Below are 12079 nucleotides of genomic sequence, written 5' to 3' on the forward strand. Positions count from 1 at the left end.
CTTGCAGGGTCGGGCGGCGGTCTGCCTACCTTGCAGGCGCAGGCGGCGGCTCTGCTCTGCCCTTACTCCAATTGGGGTGATGTGTCTACCATGCCGGCGGGTCGCTGGGCTTATTCCGGGCGCGGGAGGCGGCTCTGCTCTGCCCCTACTCCAATTGGGGTGACGTGTGTACCACACCGGCAGGCCACCGGGCCTGATCCGCCGGTCGGTTGCAGGTCTGCGTACCTTGCAGGCGCGGGCGGTGGCTCTGCTCTGCCCCTCCTCCAATTGGTGTGACTTGTTTACCACACCCGCGGACCCCTGGGCCTGTTCCGGGCGCGGGCGAAGGCTCTGCTCTGCTCCTACTCCAATTGGGGTGACGTGCCAACCACCCTGGCCGGCCGCTGGGCCTGTTCCACCGGTTGGTCACAGGTCTGCCTACCTTTCGGGCGCAGGTGGCGGCTCTGCTCTGCCCCTGCTCCAATTGGGGTGACGTGTGTACCACGCCGGCAGGCCGCTGGGCCTGATCCGCCGGTCTGTCGCAGGTCTGCCTACCTTGCAGGCGCGGGCGGCAGCTCTGCCCTGCCCCTCCTACCAGAAGTTTATTTTCAAGCAGCCTTATTTTTGTTTTCTATTGGCCCCTTAAATTTATTTTGCAGTTAGTTCTTCTCTTACTGTTGGATAAAATTTAAGATAGGTCCCATAACTTTGTGTGTGCGTAGATTGAACCCATCGCCTTGCAAATTCTAGGCAAGCGCTTTACATTGAGTTATATCCCCCGCCCTCTGATAAACATATCCTAAAGGTAAAAAGACTCATCTATATTTTCTTCTGAAATATTCATATACCTTTTCATATTGATTTTTTTTTTCTTTTTGGGACAGGATCTCACTATGTTGCCCAGGCTAATCTCAAACTTGTGAGATCACATGATTCTTCTATCTCAGTTTCCTAAGTAGCTGGGACTACCGGAATTTTAAACCAGGTCTGGCTGGATTCACATCAAATCTTTCACCTGGAGTTGATATTTTATAAATGCTCTGAGGTAGTGTTTTAGTCAGCTTTTTGTCACTATGACTGAAATAATTGACACAAAACAAGTTGGAGGAGGAAATATTTATTTTGGCTTAAGATTTCAAAGGTTTTAGTCCATGGTCAGCTGGATTTTTTGCTCTGGGCCTCAGGCAAGGCAAAACATCATGGCAGAAGAGTGGGCAGAGAAAAACTGCTCAGTTCATGGCTGCCAGGAAGTAGAGAGACAGTGAGCAAGGAAAGGACCACAGATAAGATATAGTCCCCAAGGACATACCTCCTGTTGTGTTTTGGATGTGAGGTGTCCTCCAGAAACTCATGTGTGAGACAATGTAAGAAGCATCAGAGGAGAAATGATTGGGTTGTGAGAGCGTTAACCCAATCAGTGAATTAATCCCCTGATAAGGATTAACTGAGTGGAAACTGAAGGCAGGTAAGGTGTGACTGGGAGTGTGGCTTTGGGGTATATATTTCTATCTGGTAATAGAGTCTATCTCTCTCTGCTTTCTGATCATCATGTGAGATGCTTCCCTGTGCCACACTCTTCTGCCTCTTCTTGAGTCCCAAGGAATGGAGCCTGCTGTCCATGGACTGAGATCTCTGAAACTGTAAGCCCTCAAATAAATTTTTCCTCCTTTAGAGTTGTGCTGGTTGGGTCTTTCAATCACAGAAGCAGAAAAGCTGAATAAAACACCTCCTGTGACCTACTTCCTTGGACCATGTTCTACCTGCCTATAGTTTCCACCTCCTCCCAGTAGTCCATTCAACTTATTAATCTATAAAATGAATTAATCCTCTAATGAGGTTACAGGCTTCATGATCTAATCACTTCCCAGAAGCCTCACCTCTGGATATGGCTTCATTGGGGATCAAATCTTCAACATATGAGCTTCTGGGGGACATTCCAGATCGAAACCATAGTAAGTAGGGACTTATTGTATCTTCCAGTAGATAACTAATTGTCCCCAAATAATTTATTAAATATTTCATTTCTACTACTGATTTAGTGTTACAGCCATGGCAGAACATATCACGTTTTCACTTAGATTTAGACCTGTTACTAGGCTTTTTATTCTATTTCCTGTAGACATTTAGCCCTTATCTTACTATACTACTTAACACTGGATCCTACCTACTCTCTCCTAAACATTATATTTCCTGATCTCAGTTCTTGTCATTCCTTTTTCTTGGACTGTGTTATAATAAATATTGGCTTATCCCATGGATTGTTCTCTGTCCATAGCTTTTACACACATGGGGAGAAATAGTTTTTTTCCTAAAAGCTGTTTCAAAAAAAAAAGTTTATTGAATATATTTTTAAAGTGATTTTTATTTTTAGAATAGCATTATATTTACAGAAAATTTGTAAAGGTAGTACAAAGAATTCTTGAATATCCTTCACCCAGTTTCCCTTATTGTTAACATTCTATATAACCATGGTACATGTATCAAAACTAAAAAAAAAAAACAGCATTGGTAGATTACTATTAACTGAACACTTATTAAGATTTCACCAGGAACACTGGGTGTGATGGCACATGCCTGTAATCCCAGCAGCTCAGGAGGTTGAGGCAGGAGGATCATGAGTTCAAAGCCAGCCTCAGCAAAAGGGAGGTACTAAGCAACTCAATAAGACCCTGTCTCTAAATAAAATACAAAATAGGGTTGGGGATGTGGCTCAGTGGTCGAGTACCCCTAAGTTCAATGCCTGGTAAACTCTCCCCCACTGCCCCCCAAAAAGATTTCACAAGGGAGGGAGGGATGAGTGGTGGTTCACCAGATTGGACAGGGAGAATGAGGAGAAGGGAGGGGAGATGGGAATGGGAAAGATAGTACAATGAATCAGGCATAACTTTCCTATGTTCATATATGAATACATGACCAGTGAAACTCCACATTATGTACAACCACAAGAATGAGAAGTTATATTCTGTGTATGTATGATGTATCAAAATATATTCTACTGTCATGTATAACTAAAAAGAACAACAACAAAAAAAGATTTCACTAGTCCCTTCACTCCAAAAGTTCTTTTTATGTTCCAGGATCCTACCCAAGATACCACATTATATTTAGTTATCATGTTTCCCTATCCTCTTCTGGTCTGACAGTTTCTCATACTTTCTTGCCCTTGATTAGTCTGACAGTTTTAAGATGCATTGACTAGGATTTTACTGTTGTTGTTTTCCTTTTTTTTCTTCAAAATGTCTCTCAATTTGAGTTCCTCTGAGTTTTTCTCATGGTTAGATGGGGAAAATATGTTTTGGGGAGAAATATCACAGAAGTCACATGCCATTTCTCTTCATATAATATAAAGGGTACAGGCTATTAGCATGACTTATCACTGATGATGTTAACCTTGATTGCCTAGCTATATTGATGTTTGATAAATTTCTTCAGTATAAAGTTGCTTCCACTTCCTACTCCTTTCCTGCTGCATTAAAAAAAATAAATAATAATAATAAAATGGAGGGCTATAGTTGTGGCTCAGTGGTAGAGCATTCATGAGGCACTGGGTTCAATCTCCAGCACCAAATAAAAAACTAAATAAACAAAATAAAGGTATTGTGTCCATCTACAACTAAAAATATTTTTAAAAAATGAAATGGAAAACTTAACAAAGTTTCATTAGATACCATGGGGAAAATTATAATATTGAAATTTAGGTTACTCATCTGTTGAGACAAAGATTATCATAGATCAGCATTACTTTTTATCCATTAATATTTTAATATTTGGGAATATTTGGTCCTATCACTTCTCCTGTTTTAAAATCTATAGAGATGATGACTCATAAGTCTCTTCCAGTCCTGAGCTCTCCCCATTAATTTATCCAAGTTTCTGCTATTTTCCCTTTGATTTCTCAAAGGCACTTCAAATTCAATGTATGCTGTTTAAGTCAGCTTTTTCACTCCTGTGACTAAAAGATCTGACCTGAACAATTTTAGGGGAGGAAAAGTTCATTTGAGGGCTCACGGTTTCAGAGGTCTTAGTCCATAGAAGGCCAGCTCCGTTCCTTGAGGCTCAACGTGAGGCAGAACATCATGTGTGGCACAGGGAAGCAGCTCACAGGATGATCAGGAAACAGAGAGAGACTCCACTTGTGAAATACAAAGTATACACCTCAAAGCCACGCCCCCAATTTCCACCTCCCCCAGCGACATCCCACCAGCCTTCAGTTACCACTCAGTTAACCCCTACCAGGGGATTAATTCACTGATTGGGTTAAGGCTCTTACAACCCAATCATTTCTCCTCTAACCCTTCTTGCATTGTCTCACACGTGAGCTTTTGGGGGACACCTCACATCCAAACCATAACATATCCCAAACTGAGTTTTTCATTTCCCCTTTATTACTTCCTGTGTGTCCCATATCTTTACCTTTAACAATGGTCTCTAGCTCAGAAATGGTACCAAATCTATCCATTTGCTCAAAATAGAAACCCACCTTTCATTTCACAACTTTAGGGATCTTCCTAAAACACAGACCTGCATGTATCAGCATTGTTATAGCTATATTAAATCCTTACTCAGGCTTCTGCTTCTTTGGGCACGTGTGTGTGTTTGGTCTCATCTGTTACCACTCCGGAGCTTATTCTTTACCCTTATGCGTACCAAATGGCCTGTGGTTCTTTGAGCATACCCTGTGGGTGATGCTTCTTAATCTTTGTTCTGACTCTTACCCTACCTGAAAGAGTTTCTCCTTCTACTTTTCTCTATTCCACAGTCTTCTTATCCTTCAAGATTCAGCTGAGCATTTTCTTTTTATAAACTTCAAGGCTTTTAGACAGAATTTGCCCCATTCAGTCTTCCCCACTAGACTGTGAGTTCATGAGGGTAGAAATCAGATATTGTTCATCTTATAGCCCCTTTCATCATAGCAACTGCATCAGACTGAGCTGTGCAGAAAACTTTTCATGACCAAGATGATTTCCATTAGGCTCCCATGACATTTAAAGCAGTTATTACATCTTATCATAATTATTAGTCAAAAGCCTTGACATTCCACTGAGGAGATGAACTTCAGGAAGACTGTGTCTGGGTCTTAGTCATGCTAAAGTATCAGTATTTGAACACAGCAGGTATTTATGAATACTTGTTGGGTGAATGCTTAGGGTAGGAACATTTAAAATTGAATTGCTCTTTTTTTTGACTTTCCAACTAAACACTGGCCAAACCATCCTAAGGAAAGTTGATGTTCTTTGTCAATCTACTTAAGTACAAAAGCAATATATAGCTAAAGTGGCACAAAATGGCTAAATAGCTAATGTAAGCATCAAAGCTAGATTGTTTTCCATAAATGTAATATTACAATATAGGTATTCATTTCTCTTAGGCAGGTACAGTAATAGGCAATTAGATAGTATGGCTACTATGTTTAGGGTTACTATGACTAATGCATTACTGTTTAGAAAAAGCAAGCTGAGCAACTGAAAAGTTTCAAAACCCAGCATCAGGAATCAGGAGTACTCCCAGAATTGATTCTAGAGGAGACTGAGAGTCAAGCAGCCAGAAAAGGAGAGATAGGATCTGAATGGAAGGATGTGGAATGGGGAGGTGATGTAAGATTAAATAGAAGAAAGTCTGGCAATGAGGAGAGAAAGGAAGTTGTTCAACAATGGAAAGTGCCTGGCTGCAAGATGAGCATCTGGCAAGGAAGGGACAGGTGACTAATCAATTATAACAGATTCCGCCTACCATTGTCTGGGCTTTGAAAATAAGTTGATGAGGTTTGGATTTAATAAATATTAAAATTCTAAGAACACTTAAGAACTGCTGAGGGAGGCTGTGGAGCGATGATCATATGAGTAGATTTCTAAGGCTAGACTAGACACCTATCTATTATGAATGGTTTGAGACTAACACATCCATCCTGCTACCACAGAGAGAACTTAATGACCCCTCAGGTCTTCATTCCAAACTTCTGAAAAGCAGAGGGAGATTAAATGGTGCTTTCATTCTGCTGTTTCATCATAGAAGCCCTACTATTAATTCAGATTCAATTGACAAGTATTTTTTCTAAACAAAAAAAAGAGATGAAATTGTTGATTTTTTTATGAATATTTCCATTATTTTACATGCCCCTATACAAAGTAAGATTCCACTTGGTAAGTTTATTGGGAATTTATAATAATTTGAATAGAGATGAGTTAAAGTTGAACCTTATTTAAAAACCCCTTTCATCATAGAGTAAAACTTGCATTAAGCAAAAATTGAGAATACATAGGATGACAAATATCCTTGAAGATTTTAAAACACTGTCTTGTGGTAAGAAATCAAAGTGACCTCCTGCCATAGCACCTGTAGGTTGTTCCCATTATTATCTCCCCACAAGGCTATGAACTCCATGAAGGTAGGAGTTTTGGTTTATTTGTTTGGCCTTTCCACTATTCATCTGAGGAGCTGGCATATAAAGATACACAGTGAGTTTTCTTTAAAATCAATCAATCAGTATAAAAATTGCTGGGATTTGGGATCCCCATCTTAGGACATGATGTGAACTATCTTATTATAGGGAGTTTTACTTAAGTTTGTACTTAGTTTCAATAATTATTAAGAAATGTATGATGGATTAGACAAAGGAAAATGAAGGGAAGGGAGGGGAGATGAGAATGGGAAAGACAGTAGAATGAATAAGACATAACTTTCCTGTTTATGTACAAATACATGACCAATGTAACTCCATATCATGTACAACCACAAGAATGGGAAGTTATATTCCATATATGTGTGATATGTTAAAATACATTCTACTGTCATGTACAACCAAAAAGAGCTAATAGAAGAAGAAAAAGAAAAAAAACATATGATGTAGAACACATTACTCAGCCTTTTAGGGCCTCAGTTTTCCCATTTGTAAAGTGAAACTAGTAATGGTACATATCATAGAGTTATTGTGAAGATTCAGGTAGATAAAGCAATGTCTTACTAGATATCAATTCTTACTATAAAATAGGGTTTCTGGACCTCAGCACCATTGAAATTTTAAGGTGGATAATTCTTGGTTCTGGGGAACTGTCCTATGCATTGTTGGATGTTTAGCAGCACCTCTGACTTCTACCCTCTAGATAATATTAGCACCCTCTGTTCCCTACTGCCGCCAAAAATGCTCCAGATATTGCCAGACATCCCACAGGAGGTAAAATTGCCTCTGATCAAGAACCACTACTGGGCTAGGGCTATAACTCAGTGGCAGAGCGCTTGCCTAGCATGTGTGAGACACTGGGTTGGATCTTTAGTACTGCATAAAAATAAAGAAAGCCATTCTGTTAAAAAAAAAAAAGAACCACTACTATCAAGTTATAGTAATTAATGTGATATTAATATAAGGATAGATAAATAGACCCATGGAACAGAAGACAGAAGCTAAAAACATACCCCTGTATATATGGAATGTGATATATGATAAAGGTAGAATTACAAATCGGTGGAAAAGATATTGGATATGTATTAAATGCTGGCACTTTGATTAAAAAATACAATCCTATCTCACACCATTCATAGAAGCTTTTAGAAGAAAGTAGGGGAAATTATCTTTGCTGTTTCAGAGTAAGAATTTCTGAAGTAGGACACAAAAAGCATAAAACTTGAAGGATAGCATTCATACATTTTTACATAAAAAATTACATACATCAGCCAGGCATTTGCTCCTGGCAGGGAGGCTGAGGTAGGAGGATCACAAGTTTGAGGTCAACTTAGCTAAACCCTTAGCAACTTAGCAAGACCCTCAGTAACTAAACAAGACCCTGCCACAAAATAAAAAATAAGGACTGGGACTCTGCATCATGTACAGCCAGAGAACTGTGTGAAGTTGTGCTCCATTTGTATATAATGAGTTGAATGCATTCTGCTGTCATGTTTATCTAATTAGAAAGATTGGGGATGCAGTTCAGTGGTAGAGTACCCTTGGGTTCAATTCTAAATAAAAAAAAAATTGTATACATCAGTTGGGGACATAGTTCAGTGAATAGAGCATTTGCCTAGCATGTACAAGGCCCTGGGTTTAATCTGCAGCATACATCAATGGCATCATAGACAAAGTGAAAATCTTTTTTTCCACCACATTTTTTATTGGTACATTATAGTTGTATATACTGATGGGATGTTGTACATACTGTTGTTACATGTTCATACAAGCACACAATATAACAATATAACTTGGCCAATTTCACACCTCGGCACTTCCCCCATCTCGCCCCACCTTTTACCCATTGGTCCCTCTTCTGTGCTGATCTCCTTTTGATATTTAGGAGATCTATCCCCACCTTTCTTTTTCTTCTTATTCTCTAGCTTCTGCATGAGAGAAAACATACAACCCTTTACTTTCTGAGTTTGACTTATTTCGCCTAACATGATGGTCTCTAGTTCCATCCATTTTCCTACAAATGCCATAATTTCATTTTCTTTTATAATCCATTGATGGACACAACTAGATTAGTTCCATAGTTTGATTATTGTGAATTGTGCTGCTATAAACATGAGTATGCATGTATCACTATAGTAAGATGACTTTAATTCCTCAGGATAAATACCAAGGAGGGATATAGCTAGGTCATGTGGTGGTTCCATGCCAAGTCTTTTGAGGAACCTCCATACTGATTTCCATGGCGGTTATACTAATTTCCAGTTCCACCAAACAGTGTAAAAATATTCAACAAAGTGAAAATCAAAGTGACAAATTGAAAGAAATTATTTCTGACCCAGATATTTTAAAAATATATTTAGAATACAGCAAAGAAGTTGCAGTCAATACTAAATGCCTATAATTTAGTTTCCTAGGCCTGCTGTAATAAATTGCCACACAGTGGATGGATTAAAACAACAGAAGTTTATTATACCATAGTTCTGGCGGCTAAAGTACAAAATCAAAATGTCCACAGAGCTGGTTCCTTCTGAAGGTTCTAAGTGAAAATCATTTTGTGCTTGTTTACTAGCTCTTTGTAATGGAACTTACTTCCCTTCTTTGGTGTTTCTTGGCTTGTTGCTATATTACTCCAATCCCTACCTCTGTCTTCACATGTCTGAGTCTTTCTTTATGTCACAGTCACACCTCAGTTGTTCCAGGGCAATGGAATATGTTTCTGAAAGGCAAAGAAAGTGCCTGGAGACAGCATATGGGACACATGAATTACTGGAGAAAGCTTGTAAGAGACCAGTGACTAATGTAAGAAGAATTCAGTGGCAAATAGACTGAACAGAGCACCTTCAAGGTGCTTTACCAACCAAGTAGTGCCTCCTCCTTTTCAAGGCATTTTGTCCAGTGGCAGCCAACTGACAAGTGACACATACCCTCTCCACAGTGCTCTCAGTTCTGTGCCAATAATCACTGAAAGCAGAGTTTTGTATGTTGGGCTGTAAAAGCAGCAACACCATCAGCAATAGCTTGCTTAGTTTGCTTGTGCGGCCAGCATCCCAAGGAGTAACTGTCCTGGTGTACATGCAAGAAAGTAGCTTTCTACAGACAACTCTAACTTGCCCTAGTTTCCAGTGCGAACAAAAGAAAGCAGTGTCCTTCAAGATAATATGTATCTGGACAGTCCATACCAAGCTTGCTATCATTGTTCCTTTAACTTGGCTACATTTTTGGGAACAGAAAGGGGACATTTAGAGACATGGTGTTTTCCTGTTCCCGTTTTCTTTAAGAATGATACATCATGAGCTTCTTACAAGGACACTGATCATATTTTGGGCCCACTATAATCTAGTATGACTTCATCTTAATTTGACTCTATCTCTGAAGATTCTGTTTCCAAATAAGGCCACATCCTGAGATTCTAGTGGATACGGATTTAAAAAAAATTTTTTTTAGTTGCGGATGGACACAATATCTTTATTTTACTTATTTATTTTTATGTAGTGCTGAGGATCAAACCCAGTGCCTCACACATTGCTAGGCAATCACTCTACCACTGAGCCACAACCCCAGCCTCCTGGATATGGATTTTTTTTTTTAAGGAGAGAGAGAGAGAGAGAGAGAGAGAGAGAGAGAGAATTTTTTTTAATATGTATTTTTTAGTTCTCGGCGAACACAACATCTTTATTTGTATGTGGTGCTGAAGATCGAACCCAGGCCGCACGCATGCCAGGCTAACGCGCTACTGCTTGAGCCACATCCCCAGCCCCCTGGATATGGATTTTTGGAGGACATTGTTCAAGTCCATGTAGTCTGCTTTTAACCCCTCAAATTCAAATATGTCTCATGCACAAAATCCCATCCCAACATCCCCAAAAGTCCTAACTCATTTCAACATCAACTCTAAATCTCACATCTCATCTATATATCAACTTAAAAATACAATTTCATAATCTAAATTACCTAATCAAATATACATGTGACACTTTACATGGTCTGTTCTTTTGTTGTTGTTGTTGTAGTTGGACACAATACCTTTATTTATTAATTTATTTTTATGTGGTGCTGAGGATCGAAGCCAGTTCACCTTGCATGTGCTAGGTGAACGCTCTACCACAGAGCTACAACCCCAGCCCCACATGGTCTGTTCTTGAGCGAAATTAATCTTCATTTGTGCACCTATTAAATTAGAAAATCAATTGCTTGTTCTAGAATATAATGGTAGGACACTTTTATCCTGAAAGGGAGAAAATTGAAGGAATAAAAGGAACACTTGTCTCAAACAAGTTTGAAACCCAGCAGAACAAATTCCATTAGGTTTCAAGATTTGAGAATAATCCTATGCAAATTGATTAACTCTCTGTGCCTGAGGGGGCCTCTTTGGTCCCTGCTCCTAGGGCTGCCTCTCTGTCTTCTGCCTCAGTATTATTCTTCCTTTTTATTGAATCATATCATATATGTGTAGCTGAGTAATTGTATCAGCTTGTTTCTTGCCTGTAATCCCTGAAGTCTGACAGTCCTCCTTCATTTCTTTCTGTCTCTGTCCCCTTATGTCAAAGATGTCAGTGTTTCTACTGATAGAATATTCTTAAAAGCCTTGTTCATCTTCCATGTATATTAAGGGGATCTATACCATTGCATAGATAGTTCTCTATAGACCTTTCCTGAATTATTCCATCTCTATTCATAGCTTCTGCTGACATGGTTGATTAGATCCATAAGTCACACTCCAATTTTTTCAGCAGAAATTTGTCCTGCTCCATGCTTGGCTCTGGTTCCAGTGCATACTATCTAAATAGGACGAGAAATTTCCAGATCACTAATAGCTGTTCCTTCCTCAATTTATCTCTTTATTCTCAAACTTTACTATAAACAACAAGAAGAGAAATCAAGTACTACCATCCACATTTTTTTTAGAAATCTCCTGGAGTTTAATAGCCAAGTTCATTGTTTCCAATTTCTACTTTCCACCTAACAATGAAAGTTAAGTATGCCACATTATAAAAAGGATCATCTTTTCTCCAATGTGCAGTAACATGTTTCTCATTTCCATACGAGACCTCACCAAAAGCACCTTAATCTCCATATTTCCAACAGATCTAGAAATTTTATTTTATGTGCCTCAAAATTCATCCATCCTCTATTCATTGCCCAATTTCAAAACCACTTTCATAAATTTGGTATTTGTTACAGCAGTACCCCATTTCCTGATACCAAAATCTGTATTAGTGAGGGTTTTCCAGAATCACCAATAAACGATAAGTAGATGGGTAGATGGATGGATAGATGGATAGATAGATAGATAATGCTGAGACAAGTTCTTTTTTTTTTTTTTTTTTCTGGGAAGCCCCAGATTTTGATCTGATAGCCTTTCAACTGATTGGATGAGGTCTATTTACATCATCAAAGGTACTAAGTTTTCTTTTCCTTTCCTTTTCTTTCTGCAGTACTAAGGATTAACCCAAGGCCTCATGCATACTAGGGAAACACTCTCCCAATGCACTATGTCCCCAGTCCTTTCTATAATTTTATTTTTGAGACAGGATATCACTAAGTTGGTGCTGGGAGCCATTAGCCAAGTAGGTATGACAATTTCCTTGCCAGCGTACTCCATGTTGCTTAGTGGAAGGACTCGTGGAAATAGGACATTTTGCAGTGACATTGCATGTAGGTGACCTTGCTCAAAGACCAGGGCGGATTAGGGTGTTCCCGGTT

At 39.2% G+C, this 12079-nt stretch overlaps 1 long non-coding RNA gene across 1 annotated transcript in view; it reads left to right on the top strand.

Annotated features, from left to right (window-relative positions):
- Window positions 1-12079, top strand: part of LOC125610392 — a 53800-nt gene that overhangs the window by 6713 nt on the left and 35008 nt on the right. The gene's annotated exons all lie outside the window — the stretch shown is intronic.

The sequence above is a fragment of the Marmota marmota genome, unplaced genomic scaffold (genome assembly GCF_001458135.2).
Source record: "Marmota marmota marmota unplaced genomic scaffold, marMar, whole genome shotgun sequence".
In the NCBI taxonomy this organism is placed as follows: Eukaryota; Metazoa; Chordata; class Mammalia; order Rodentia; family Sciuridae; genus Marmota; species Marmota marmota.